The sequence below is a fragment of the Phyllopteryx taeniolatus genome, chromosome 17 (assembly GCF_024500385.1).
Source record: "Phyllopteryx taeniolatus isolate TA_2022b chromosome 17, UOR_Ptae_1.2, whole genome shotgun sequence".
NCBI classification, from domain to species: domain Eukaryota; kingdom Metazoa; phylum Chordata; class Actinopteri; order Syngnathiformes; family Syngnathidae; genus Phyllopteryx; species Phyllopteryx taeniolatus.
In genome coordinates this window covers 929293-943692 of record NC_084518.1, presented here as the reverse complement: position 1 = coordinate 943692, position 14400 = coordinate 929293, and the positions used below count along the sequence as shown (strand labels likewise).

The 14400-nt window shown below is 43.3% G+C and overlaps 1 protein-coding gene and 1 long non-coding RNA gene across 4 annotated transcripts in view; one reads left to right on the top strand and one right to left on the bottom strand.

Annotated features, from left to right (window-relative positions):
• Positions 1–14400, top strand: part of LOC133466911 (protocadherin-16-like) — a 50876-nt gene that overhangs the window by 13917 nt on the left and 22559 nt on the right. The gene's annotated exons all lie outside the window — the stretch shown is intronic.
• On the bottom strand, positions 8–14351 carry LOC133466912 (uncharacterized). The gene is made up of 3 exons (XR_009785072.1): positions 14214–14351; positions 4461–4765; positions 8–861 (listed from the first exon to the last, which is right to left on the bottom strand). It is a non-coding gene; the product is annotated as an uncharacterized LOC133466912 (long non-coding RNA).

Sequence of the window (14400 nt, the reverse complement as noted above, 5' to 3'; positions counted from 1 at the left end):
TTTTGGTTCACTAATTCACCGTAATCGCATGATATTTCATTTTTATTTATCATATCATGCATTTGTTTTATAAAACATTAAACGACTTAAATGTTAACAGTTGTTGCTACTCTGTCTGCATGACGGCGGCGGCTTTAAATGGAGCCTTTTGTTTCCTAAATTATCCAATTAAAAACTGCTTGAACAGGACGCGCACGCGCACACACACACACGCCACCAGTGATTGTTAGCAGATGACGTGGGGGAGGGGGACGCTCGGTCGCCCATCCATCCACCTTTTTACGCTCTGACACACAAAAGATTGCGCCGACTTTTACCTCATTCTTTGTGTGTGTGAACATTTTCCAAGGAGGTTTAAGTGGGGGTGGAAAGTGACTCGTGCCTAACACCCCCCCCCCCCCCCCCACCCCCACCCCCACTTTCAGCTCTTGATATAGCAGCTGGTGTGTGTGCGTGTGCAAAACAGATACATGTAGTTTCTACTCCTTTGTCTAAAGAGGCTTGTTACTTTTTTTTTTTAATACTTCTGCAGAGGAATGTGAAGCAGAGAACAAAATATTCCCCATCGTCGACCTCATTTAAGAGCATTTTTGCACATTTTTCAACGGGGAGGCGTGGAAGACGATCTCGCCCGGCTTGTCTGTGAACCTCTGTTTCGTAAACCACTGTAATGATGAACAGATCCCTGTAGATGGCAGTGTTGCATCGCTTTCCATTTGAGAGCGCCACCACTTTTGTGGAGAAGAGAAAGATTAGGACACCAAATCTCAGCTTGTCCCGTCGAACGTGAGGGAGAGAACCGCCGTCACGTTGGAAGGTGGGCAAGTTTCGGCGGCTGACACTCCAGCAGGGTACATGCATCTACGGTAGAAACAGAGCATGTGTCGCAGTAGGTAGCGGAATGTGTCGTGACGGTGAGGAGAGAAGTTCATGGAGTGAATGGCGAACTGCTAATGTTCATCTGGAGCTCGGCGCACGTACAAAGTATGCTCGACACGTTTTGTTGTTTTTTTTCCCCAGAAGTTAGGCCATGTTCTATATTGCTAATTACTCAAGAATGGAAAAAGCTAGAAACAAACTTATTTTTTCTCGTGAAAGAGGAGAGTTGTCCTACTCCTTCTCTGAGGCTTCAAGAGTCTGCATTTGTTTGACTTTGACTTGAGTACAGGAGTTGAATGAGCACTTTGACTTTGACCAGATTCTTTTTCTACACATGTACATGCACAGTACTTAAGAACAGTGTCTTCGTACCTTTGTAGTCGATGTGAATGTATGTTTGTTTCCCCCACCATATAATGGAAACCACTCGACGGCTGCGCGGTTATTCCTTATTTGTGACGCCGCTGCCTCGCTCTCATCCGAGCGGTCTGGTTCACAGGTCAAAGAGTCATTTCGCGTCATTAACATAAAATAAGAAGTTATTGCCACAGATTGGTTTAAAGACGAGTAATCCCATCAAGTCTGATTGCGCAGCAGGTGCACCCTCGGTCTCCGTGGCAACTTCAAATGAAACTAACCGCTAAACACAGTGTAATCAATGCGCGGCGTATTAGGCCATGTGTTACTGTTGGCGGGCGCAAGAGGAAGCGGGCAGCAGCGAGTAATCGGCGCTGACCTAAAGAGCGTGACAGAGAAAAGCTCCATCTGGCGTACGCGTTTAGTCGTGCCGAGTTCGGGGAGCGGCCGGACGCTGAGTCATTAGCTTCTTTATTAGGAGGGCGGGGCCAAGGATTACAGAGAGGCACAAACGGTCTGGCTCATTTCTGCACGCAACGGACAGGAAGTGCGGCATTGTGCGATTTCTCGTACACGGCCTGCAAAATTGCCACACCGGAAGACCCGGGAGGTTTTTGGCCTTTGCTTTTCACACAGAACCCAGCAAAGGCGGGACATGTGCGCTGTCACGCGGCAAAACGCCGCGGTCTTCAGCGCGGTCTACATGTTGCGTAAAGTTGTTCGTCCGTGACAGCGAAGACCAAGATGGACGTCTTGACTGACCAGCGCGACAACGCCAGCCGTGTTATAGTTGTAATCTCGAGATCGCACCATGTTGGCGTGAAGCTCTCTGCATAAACTAACAGCGAGTCCAATAGTGCGGATATTCTCCGTGAAAAAAAACCGTCATGGCGAAAATGCTGAAATAGTGAAAACTGTTTAGCACCATTGAAAAAGAATACAGGGGTGGAAAGCATAAATAAAGGAGAAAGTTAACAGCACTGTCGCGAACAGACTTTCGATTCACAGGCGATGCAACAACAACTAGTAGCAAAATGGTTTCGCACGGCGAATACTAAAAAATAAAAAAATAAAAAAAGGGGTGGAAAATTACAAATAAAGGAGAAAGTTAGCAGGGCCGTTGCAACAGGTTGCCGACTCGCAGGCGTCTCTTTGACGGGATACGAGGGAACATCTGGTCAAGACCCTTTTTCAAACGGACCGATCCTCCGTGCCGAAATAGACGAGCTCCCCATTTATGCCGTGATGGAATTCGCCTCGGTGGTGTTGACTTCATAGTCCGTCTTGTTTATGAGCCTATGAAAATCGGCGTGCGTAGCGTGTGAAACACAAGCTGGCGTTAGCTTGTTACGGAAAGCGGCTGTAAATGTGTCGCTAACGCCAGCAGCTTCTTTATCTGCCCTCAGACTGTTTGTTCTGTTTGTTTTGACTTTCCGCCGCGATCGGGGCCTCAGACAGCCACTTCCCCTCGCCGTGTATCGTCTCCGGCAGAATGTCCGCTTTCTCCGTCTTCACAATAGCGGCGGGGCTGACGGCTTCCTACGCGAGGCCGCCGCTTCCCGTCTTGGCTTCTAATAACGTCTGACAGCACAATGTCAGAGCCGTCAGACTGGAAGTCCAGCAAACGGTCAATGATGGAGTTGAGCTTGCGAGGCTGGGAAAATTCTCGCCTCGAAGCAATGACGGTGTGAGGCCAATAGCCGATTTCGGGCCGGACAACAGGAGGGCTGAACCAGCTGCATTTGACACTGACATGTTAGCATTTACCAACACGACAACAAAAGTGAGGTCGCCGAAATTTTTGTGGCAGGACAGAAAATAAATCTAAAATCTTTCGCTTTGTTTTTTTGGTTTTTTATGAGCATGAAGGAACAGTGGAAGAAGCACATTCACAATCCCACACCACCACCAAAACCAAAATGAGACAAGAGAGGAGGTGGAAAACACGCCAACAAAGCGGCCCCATGTGACACGACAGGATTGAACGCGGCGAAATCGTCCGCAGGAGGAAATGAGGGCTGTCAAAAGGAGCTATAAAAAGAACGCGGGTTCAAAGGGAAAATACCCCAAAAGTTGAGCGCCACAAGGCGGCCATTGTGGGTGCGCGGCGGGCGGCAATGCGCGCTCTGTGGACGCCGTGTTTTGGCGAGGCCTTCGGAGAGCCGTGCGCTTGACGTGTTTACGGACACCTGTCCAAACCGCCGCTGCTGTCGTTTTACTGGCACACACACACACATGCTAGAAAGTTGAGTTATGAGCAAGCTTCAGACATGAAGTGAAAAAAGGGCAAAAGGAAGGCACTGAAAGTAAATTGGCAAGAGCACCTCGTTGTTGAGGCACAGAAAGGCCCAACAATCTTCTCTGCGGTGCGTCAAATTTACAAGTCATAATTACGGGGACTTTCAAATACTTTGGGCACGGCCAAATCTTCATGCTGCTCCGTCAACCTCGGCGCACTCAAAGGCAGCTTTGATCAGGCTCATAATCTTCGTTCCGACTCCCAGGCAGCTTTGCTCTGACCCGCCTTCCCCGACCTCCGAGTTCCCCACCCGCCTCCCCCAACATGTGATACGGGCGACCTCAACCACGTCTCGTCGGCCGCTGTGTGCGAACCGAGTCAGCGCCAAACGACGCCGGAGGTCCGCTCGGACCCGTGACTCCCGCCGCCTCTAATCCGGTCTGAACCTGGCAACCTCCCCTTTTGGTCCTTAAACCTTCCGAAAACTGCAGTGGTGGGAAGTAAGAAAATACAAATACTTTGTGACTGTACCGAGCTAATTTTTCAGGTATCTGTACTTTTCGAGAAGCGAGCCGTCGTTCAGCCGATTTTTGTTTGTATGGTGGCAGTGAACTCGACTCACTTGACAACCGGTACAAGTTTGGCAGGTAAAATGAGTAAATCATTATTCCCAAAAAGTGTCTTCAGCTTTTCATTGCTACTCCGAGTTGAAGTCTACTCGGTCAAAAACTAAACATAAAACAAAGAGTGACGTACACAAAACAACAAACGACAACAAAACAACCACATAGGATCCGTTGGCTTGATGCTAACAAATAATACGACAGGCTAACGAATACCATCGGTGTCACAGTGTTATGTTTGAACACGAACAGTGGAGCAACGCATGTAGACAGACAATATAACAATGCTCACAGGCATCTTTTCTCCTGTGCAAAGAACGACTACTATTAGTGCAGTATACAGCGGACGTCCGCATACTCACGGTTCGGCACCTGCAGATTCACGTATGCGTGGATTTCATTTTCATTTTTCTTTTTGTTTTCTATTTTTGTTTGGGGTGGCAACCCTAAAAACACTTATTGGTAGTTTATCCAAGAACTTTTTGCATAAAAAAACAAAACAAAAAAGAACAAACAATTATCGGCATCGGGCCTAAAAATCCAATATCGGTCAGGCTCTTAGAGGAACGTGCAGGAGGTCATCTGTTCAATGGGTACTTCCTCCACAGAGCACCTTCTCCTCTCAGTTGTGCCCGTTGTCTGCACAAGCGATAAGGAAACGACTGGCCTGTAAAAAGATGGCAGATTATAATTAGAGTCTCAATAGTTTTCTCCGGAAGCTTCCGTCTGCCAACGAGGAGACGATTCCGCGTTAAATTAATCCTCGTCGGATTTTCTTTCTCCCGCGATTCCGGTGAAGAAGCTTTTGGGTGCGCTAAAGCAGCATTTGCAACCCAAGTTTAAAGAAATGTTTGTTCTCTGTATTCTTAGTTCCTGGAACTGCGTTTGTACACCAGGATTGAAGTTTCAAAGTAGGGTTTCAAGCCAGGGTTTTATGCCTTGATTGATGTTTTAAACAAGGGTTAAAAGTTTCAAAGTAGGGTTATGGTTTGAAGCCAGTGTTAGATTTTCAAAACAGGGTTAGGGTTCCAAATGAGGGTTTCCGAGTCTGGATTAGCTAACATGCTACTGCTAATGCCCACAAAATGATGATACCCCACCGCCATTTAACCATCTTCCTTTGTTATTATTATTTTTTTTATATTTCTATTGTAGTTAAGAGCAGCAATCAACACAATCAAAGAACAAAATAATCTTGTTCAAGGTGGGCAAGATATTCATTTTCTCAAATTCAATTAAATTGACGAAATATTTCCTGTGTGGCCAAAACAGGTCATTATTATTATTATTTTAATGGAGTACTTAATAATTAACAATAATACAGACATAAAAAATTATTATGCAATCAAATTTGTATTAGTTATACTTTTGCATTTTAGTAAGTTGTATTTTCAGGGATCATTAAATCGGTAATAGTTTTATGGTCATATGATTTCCTCATGACATTTTTCATTGACATGTGATCACATTGAGAGGCATCCATTTTGTGAAAAATATGATTGATAGCCCTATAAAAAAAGGAAATTATTGAGACAAAAATGGAGCGAAATAATAGAATAAAATGCTACATCTTCATCACAATTACCCTGAGGAGGAGGATGATGATGATGATGATGATGATGATGAAGTGGTGGGTCCCGTGACTGGCGAGCTGCGATGCTAACACGCCAGCTACTGTAATTTGCTCCCTGGTGCTTACAAAAGAGCTCAAGTTGATTGCACGGTTAGCAGGCGAGCAGCCTAACTGGATTATATGGCGCCCCTTTGACCCCACCGCTGACCCGGGCCTGACCCTGCAGCCCGTAAGTCAAACGCGGGTCAGCGGAGAAGCGGCCGGCCGTTCGTCGCACGCTAGTTAGCCCAAAAGAAAAGGCAGAGAAAACTGAATGAGGGGCCTGTTGGATGAATTGTGGTGTTTGTGTGAGGCTAGCGCCAACAACAAGCTACAGAATTAATTCGATTGATTAGCCAACAGTACTAAATGTGTCGCACAAAAACACACACAGTCCTCAATGGACCTATCGTTGATTACATTAGCTAATTGTGTTAAAAATGTACTTTAGAGAACAATGATTCTCAAAGTGTGGTACATGGGCTCTCTCTTGTGGTACCTCAAAGAATCACTGAATTAAAAACACATACGATTTACATTTAAAACACGCAATTCCGTCAAGTCTTCACCTGTGACTTTCTTGAAGAAAAACTTCGATATTTCCAAATATATTTAGACTGACAACAGCAATAGCACACTCCTCTGTGACCAAGACACACATTTTGTACTCATGTTGCATTTCAATCCCTCGTACATAAAAAAAACATATTTTTCCACGTACGATAGCGCTCATGTAAATGCTCATCACTAAAAAAAACACATCGTGGTGCACTTGGTCCAAAATGCTGACCTCACTTCTTTATATAAAATAAACGTGTGTGTTATTATGTTAGCGAACCTCACACATGACCTACATATCGCTTTACACAAATATAAATGTTTATACGGAAAAATAAGACGAGCTCCACTGGAAGATTATAGAGTCCAGTTTCATGTCCAATGAGATTGAATTTATATACTTTGTGGTCTAGTTTGAGTCAAGTTGTGTCCTTTTTCCTTTTTGACTGAAACGGTCTCGTAATGCACGCGAACCGCAGCGGCGGTGATGTAAGACGCGAGCAACGGCGACCGGTTTTCATCCGTGTTTTTGTTTGAGGTCGCTTGTTCTCAGAGGGGAAAGTGTATATTTTTTCCTTTCGCTTAAGAAAAATCTAAATCTGAAGCCACAAGAGCCAAACGCAACCCAGCCGCTTTGATGTCGTGCAAACCGCAGCCATCTAACGTCTTTAAAAAGTTCTAAATAAAACACGTTTTTATATCGTGTTTTCTTTTCATCGCAAGGATGAAAACGATGCTAACTTCTGAAGCATGAGCTATGGCACCAGCCAAATTAAACAATTCAAAGTCAAAGAAGTTGTAACAAAAGAATTGGATCCTAGATAGCTTATTGCGGCGAAGCTGCTTTTAAGTCATACTTTTTTTGTGTGTGAAGTGACACGCTTTGCCGTAGTCAGAAACAACATCAAGAAAAATTGCGATGAGAAAGAACAAGAAGCTACGATTACAAGACAAGATGTTCGCTAGAGAGCTTTTTAAAAAGGCTTAAAAAGGATGCTTACTTCTTTAGCACAAACTAAAACAAATGTGAAGTTGTTACGAGAAAGAGTAAGGAACCACATCTTAGAACGCAAGATGCTACCTATCTTAAATGTAGCTAAATCCCATGCATCCATGCATTTTCTGAGCCTCTTCTCCTCACTAGGGTGGCGGGAGCGCTGGAGCCAATCCCAGCTAACATCGGGCAGGAGGCGGGGTACACCCTGAACTGGTCGCCAGCCAATCTAGCTAAATCCCTTCCCTCCAAAATGTGGCTTTTGAAGTACTTTTGGAAAAATGGTTCATTTTAGAAACACAAAGTAAAACAAAGTTGTTCTGAGAGAGAATAAAATGCTACATTTACAATGTGAGATGCTAAAACAGCTTATTGCCGCTAAACAGTTTCCCTTGAAAATGTGACTTTTAGGTAACACTTTTTTTTTTTGTTTCATTTGTAAAGTGACACACTTTGACAAAGTGAGAAACAGAACATTAGGAAAAGTTGTGATGAGAAAGAACAACAAGTTACAATCAGAACGTGAGATGCTAGCTAGCACATTGAAGGCTAAAGTCTTTCCCTCGAAAATGTGACTTTTGTGTACGAACATTTGACATTTTACTGATATTTGCTTGAAATAATAAATGGTCTTCTCATCTGTAATGGTCAAGACAAACAATGACTGTCCTTCATTTTTGTCATTAGCATGCTGACGCTAACTCGAGCGCAAAATTCAAACCTGGCATTTGTTGCCTGTAATCTCATTTTGCTACATGGATCAAAATATTAAGAACAGCCCTCAGACTCATTCGTCTTCAAGTCTTCACCCTCTTTAGATTCCAAACAACAACACGACGCTAACCCTTTACAATTCCGAGCGAACGCTTCATTTCGACTTTAAACGGGCGGCTGACGCTCCAATACGCCAGGGAATAAAATCCTGTGGCATTCAAGTCGGGGAGAGGAATAGGAAGAAAAAAAAGATTCTTTGCTTTCTCTACCGCTTCCTGGCCGTGTTTTTATTGGATAAGATGCCACAATGCTAAAACTGAATTCTGCATCCAGTATGGAAGACGTGATTTGGACAAAAGTATTTGTACGAATACTACAGGAAGACAAAACGTGACGGAAAAGATGAATTGTTGATTCTGCTGCCAAAGTGCAAAAGAAGGCACGATATGCTCTTGTCAACACTTGCTTTTCCCTCTCCAATGCTCACAAATGAGCACTAAAAAGCTTGATATTCGCCATGTAAATTGGTTGGGGGTCACCATTTTTCACAATTTAAAGTTTTAAGGTCAAAGCAAGGTCAACTGAGTCAAACAATAAAATGCATCATTTCTCCATCATTTTTATCTGAACTCGGTGGACAGGTAGTAGGTATCGAACCACTTGACTGTTTTTATTTTTTATGGTGATTGGCTCTTGTCCTGAGGTGGTCGCCTGAGGTCAAAGTTCACTCGTCATAAAAACAAAAATCACAAACGACATGGAGTCATATCTGAAATTAAAGGCGTCGACAAGGGCTTTCAAGATCACGAGATAGCTTGTCAAAATATTCGACTTTGATGATCCAACCATCCATTTTCTGTAGCGTTTATCCTCACACGGGTCAGGGGTGTGCTGGCGCTTATCCTAGCTATCTTCGGGTGAGAGGCGGAGTACACCCTGAACTGGTCGCCAGCCAATCACAGGGCTCATAGAAACAAACAATCATTCCCACTCACATTCACACCTACGGGCAATTTAGAGTCTTCAATCAACCTAGCACGCATGTTTTTGGGATGTGGGACGAAACCGGAGTACCCGGAGAAAAGCCACGCAGGCACGGGGAGAACATGTAAACTACAAACAGGTGGGGCCGGGATTTGAACCCCGGTCCTCAGAACTGTGAGGCAGATGCGCTAACCAGTCGTGCCGCCACTATGATCAAGTAATACAGGAAAAATGTGTGTTTCGCTGAAAAATCAGTGTAAAGACTTTTTCAAGTTTTTTTTTTTTTGAATTTTTTTTCCAATTCAGAACCAAAACACTAATTAGCCATGTGAGTTCTGTAGGGTGACATCCTTTCACATGTTCAAGTTTTAAGGTCTAGTTTAAAGTTCAATGTCAAAGCAAGGTCAAATGAGTCAATAAAACGCTTAATTTCTCCGCAATTTGTATCTGATCATCTCCAAACTTTGTGGAAAGGTAGTGGGTGGATGGCCACTCATTTTATTTTTATGGTGAATGGCTTTGGTCCTGAGGAGATTGTCTAAGGTCAAAGTTCATTGGTGACAAAAACAAAATCATACCTCATATTAAGACCTTTTAATAACAAGGGCTTCCCGCATCACTAAATGTTTTGTCAATGCGTTCTACTACGATGACCTAATGGCCCAAAACACAATTTAGCGGCCGAGTTTGACCCAAGACTTTTGTCTGTACATACATAGCACACATTTTGCAGCCGCAACTGCGAAGACATTGTCCATTTTCCTCTCTGATAACCGACACCCAAAGCTCTTCATTAAAAATTCCTCTTCGCGGTTAGCGAGGTTCAAGTCCTCGCTCATCTCAATCAAACACACGCGTATGTGTTGATCTTTTTCTGGCACCAGACGGGGTTTAAATGAACAGTTATAAATATTCAAGACCAGCTGTCCGTCACGGCCCGCAGCATCCACTTCTATGAGGGTTCAAACCCACGCTCGCATGTGGAGGAGGAGCTCTTTCGACTGACCGATAGGATCGGAGGCGGCGGCTTATCGTGCTGCAGAGTCCGCGGCGGTGATGTCATCGCTTATTGTGCTCCTTCCTCTCGGCCCGTGACCCCGTTTTCTGTGGCTTTTCTTCTCCTACCCGAGTGTTGCCTGATCGCATTCAAACAAACAATAGACACGCTTCCATAGCTAAAAGCCAGCGGAGAGATGTGCCAGATAGTAGCGACTTGCATTGTTCTTGTGGAACTCATCAGCGTGGCCTATTTAGGGTGCAGGAAGCCTGCCAGTTTGGTTCGGAGCGAACATTTTAGGTCCGATTGGCTCAGTTACCTCTAACTACATTTTAAAGACAAATTTGTGCCCTGAAGCTAGTTTCACTTAGCAACATGACATTTGGTAGACGCGTCTATCACGAGTAGACAAACAAAAAAGTCTCAAAGTGCCAAGTCCAAAAAGACACAAGGAGTCCGACATTTTGGTTTGAAGCGGACATTTTAGGCCTGATTGGCTGCGTTGTGCCAAACTGAATTAAAAAAAATGTAATTCAAAGTTGGTAGACATGTCTATCACAAGTGGACGCACAAAAAAGGCTCATAAAGCCATGCCCAAAAAGGCACAGGAGGTCAGCCATGTTGGTTCAAAGTGGGCAATTTAGGCCTTATTGGCTCAGTTGTACCCACCTGACTTTGAAAATGAATCATAATTTTAACTGAGTATATGTTAAAGCATGTAGTGCGCAAACTAAAGTATAATTGGTCACTAGCATGAACATGCTTGACCTAGTAATGCTAGCTTGTTTTCTCCGCTTTTTGCTCAGAAACCGGTGTTTTTTTGAGAAGTTCTACTGCTGATTACCAACGACTGGAAACAGAAAAAAATTTTTTCCTGGTGAAAGAAGAGAGTTTATTCTTTTCTTTTGATGTGTCTATTGTGCCAGAACACTGCCTTCTGTGGGTCTTGAAACATCAGTCGAAATGCTCTGATACGGCTGGCAACGTGGGGAACTCTGCTTTGAAAACAGCTGGCGGTCGATGAGTTAAGGATGTTACTAGTTTCAACTGGACAGTTACAAAAGGTTTTAGGGTGGCCGCAGTTTGACATTATTTCATCCGTTTTGGCAAATTTGGAGCGTGGCGAAAGTCTTGTTCTCGTTGTTCCTCTTTTCCCTCATTATGTTCATCAGCGACGCGAGCACGCCGTTTTTCTTTCCCCAAATATAGAAGTAAATCTCCTTGCTGCGTCCCATTTCCCTCAACCCATTTAACCTCTCATCCCTCTCAAAATTCCAATAATAATTTCCAGCTGTGAACGCCACATGAAAGTCGCGGCTGTAATGGGGTGATGAAAGGAGCGGCGAGGGGAGATGCTCCGGAGGAAAAATAAGAGGGAGGAGGCGCGGGAGGGTCTGGGGGGGCTTCACTTCCAAGGTCTCATGTTATCATCGGCCCTGCCTTTTGTCTCTTTGTCAAAATAAAAGACTCCCCCTCCCCACGAAATCCCCTCGCCTCGCTCTGTAGATCTTAATTGTGCTTAACTCGTCAGCGCCGGAGGAACAAATTGATTAGGAGGCTTGGGAAGGCTGAATGTGAGGAATGTGTCGAGAGGAACAAAAAAAGGAGGAAAAAAAAAAAAAAAAAAAAAAGCAGTCAAAACAACAGAATGATGTTTTTGCAGTCAATCCTCACTAGTCCAGGTGTCTGTCTTTTTAGGGTTGACATACACTGGCCAAATTGCACACTAGCAATGAACAGGACCACTCGAAATAATCCGCAGACTCAAAACAAAATACTCCGTATATGGTGTACATAATAGTCAATGTGTTTTCTACTCTGGTGATCCATGTTAACCGATACCTTACACAATAGAAACGGGGGGAAAAAAGAAACGATTCTAACTTTTCCACAAAGTCAAAAACCAACATGACATGCAAGCACACACAATGTATGTGTCGTGATGTCATGCCAGTTATTCATGATAGCTGCCATCTTGCACAAAGTAAACAAGAGCTAGAGATAATCCACAGAGTCAAACAAATAGTCCACAGGAAGCTTGGTCACATGTGTCATAATTCATGTTTGTTCCTTTGGTTATTTGTGATAACTGCGGCCAACACAAATGAACAAAACAAATTGAAGTAATCCACAAAGTCAAAAAAAAAAAAAAAGACCAGCACTCATTGTCACGCACAGCACAATTTAAAATAATCCACAAAGTCAATAAATAGTCCATGGAAAGATAGATCACACGTGTACATTTCAAAATTCCTGCGCTCGCTCAAGTTCTTCATGATAACCGCCACCTTTCACAAAAGAAATCAACAGAATAACCAGAAAAACAATCCACAAAATCAAATGTGTCTACAGCAAGCTTGGTAATGTGTGATAGTTAATGAATTCAGTTCTCTAGTTATTTATGTCACCTTCACCTTGTGCAATGGACGTGTCATGACTAATGCAATTGCTCCTCTCACCAGTTATTCACAATACCGGCCTCCTTGCACAATAGAAATAAACAACTAGAAATAATCCACAAAGTAAAAAATCTAAATAAAATAAAATAAAAAAAGTCAAGGCACACTTAGTCGTGCAGTTTCACGTGTCAAAATTAATGTGATTACTCCTCCTCAAATTATTTGTGATAACCGGCACCTTGCATAACAGAAACAATCCTCAAAGTCAAAAAGGTCCATGGCACAATTGGTCACGTCCTAATTAATGCGATCCCTCCTCTTTGTATTCATAACCACCTCCACCTTGCCCAATAGCAAAAAAAAACACAATCACTCAAAATAACCTACAAAATAAAAAAAAGTCCATGGGAAGCTGGGCAAATGAGAGTGCAATACACTACTACTGTTCCTTCTACTATTATTATTGTTATCGTTCACATTCCACCTGTTGTTGTGTTTGTCTTGTATTTATTGCGTTGAGCATTTTGTGAACATAAAATGCGCCGCGCAAATAAATCTCTGCTTACTTAAAAGGTTAAACCTCGAGCATGTCGGCTAATTTATGTTAGCGCCTTCACGTGGCACGCAGCTGTTTTGTCGACACGCTTCACGTCGACCATTTTTTCCGCCGAAAAAGTCGCCTGAAAGTCAGCGTGCAGCTGCAAAGACCCCGTTGGACTGTCAGGACCACACTGCAAACATCCTGCTAGGCCATCGTGGCCATTTTGGGACAAAAATGACGCATGGCTCATAGAGATCCTTTCGATTAGCTTCATATGCTCCTGACTCATTTTAGGGCATGCTGGGAAACGCGCCACCTTGCACAAGAGAAATCAACAGAAAGACTAGAAATAATTCACAAAGTTAAAAAAAAAAAAAAAGTCTGCGCTATATTCAGACGCATGAAAGCGCAAAGTAGCGTACTGCCATTGCTCCTCTCGTCAGTTATTTATGATAACAGCCACCTCTCACAATTGAAATCAACAGAATGACTAGAGCTAATCCGTAAAGTAAAATAAGTCCACTCGACATTCTTGAACGCGTCTAGTTATAACTATTGCTATCGCCCGTCTCATCAATTCTTCATGATAAAGGCTGCCTTGCACGATAGCTATGACCAGAACAGCTAAAAATAATCTCCAAAGTAAAAAAAAAAACACTCAGGCACAAAGTAATGTACGTGTCATAACTTTTGCGATCTCTCCTCTTAACAATTATTAATGACAACCACCACCTCGCACAATAGACATCAACAGAACAACTAGAAACAATCTACAAAGTCAAAAAAAGCCCACCGTACACTCCTGCATGATGTACGCGTCTTACTGGGGGTGTAACGATTTGTTTTAACGATGATTCGATTTGCATCACGATTGGAGGTTGCCAATTCAATTCAACAATGATATTGGTTCATCTTGAACGATACGATACGATTCAGTGGCTTGACATCGATATGTCATATCATGTGATATAAATACCTGGATACAGGACAGGGCAGGTGAAACTTCCTCATAAAAGTTGTCACGTAAAATTAATTATGGATACATTAATGGCAATGCATTCACACTTGATTTGAATAAAATGCAATTTACATCTCTTCAGGTTGGATGAACACCAGGTTTACCTGCTACCGCTGACGTTTTTCAACACAGAAACAATGCAAATGTTAAGAATAACCCCACTTACTGTAATTGATCACAAAGTACGTCATGCTCAAAATGTACTAATGGTGTTTATTACTGCTCATACAGGAGTGAGTAGCTTGTAACAAACAGTACGGCTAACTAGCTGTGGTGTTAGCGCTTCGTGTTCACCAACCTTTTTAGCTCTCATGAGGGGGAAAAGTGCTCGAAATGTCTCACGAATTGATGTTTGCCTCGTTCCCGGTGATTTCCAGTTCTCATATTACTTGGAGACGACAGCGGTCAGCAAAACGTTTTTTGAATGCGTGTCATGTTTCCTCCTCGATCGTTTTATTGATTCTTTTGATTTAAGCTTCGCGGGA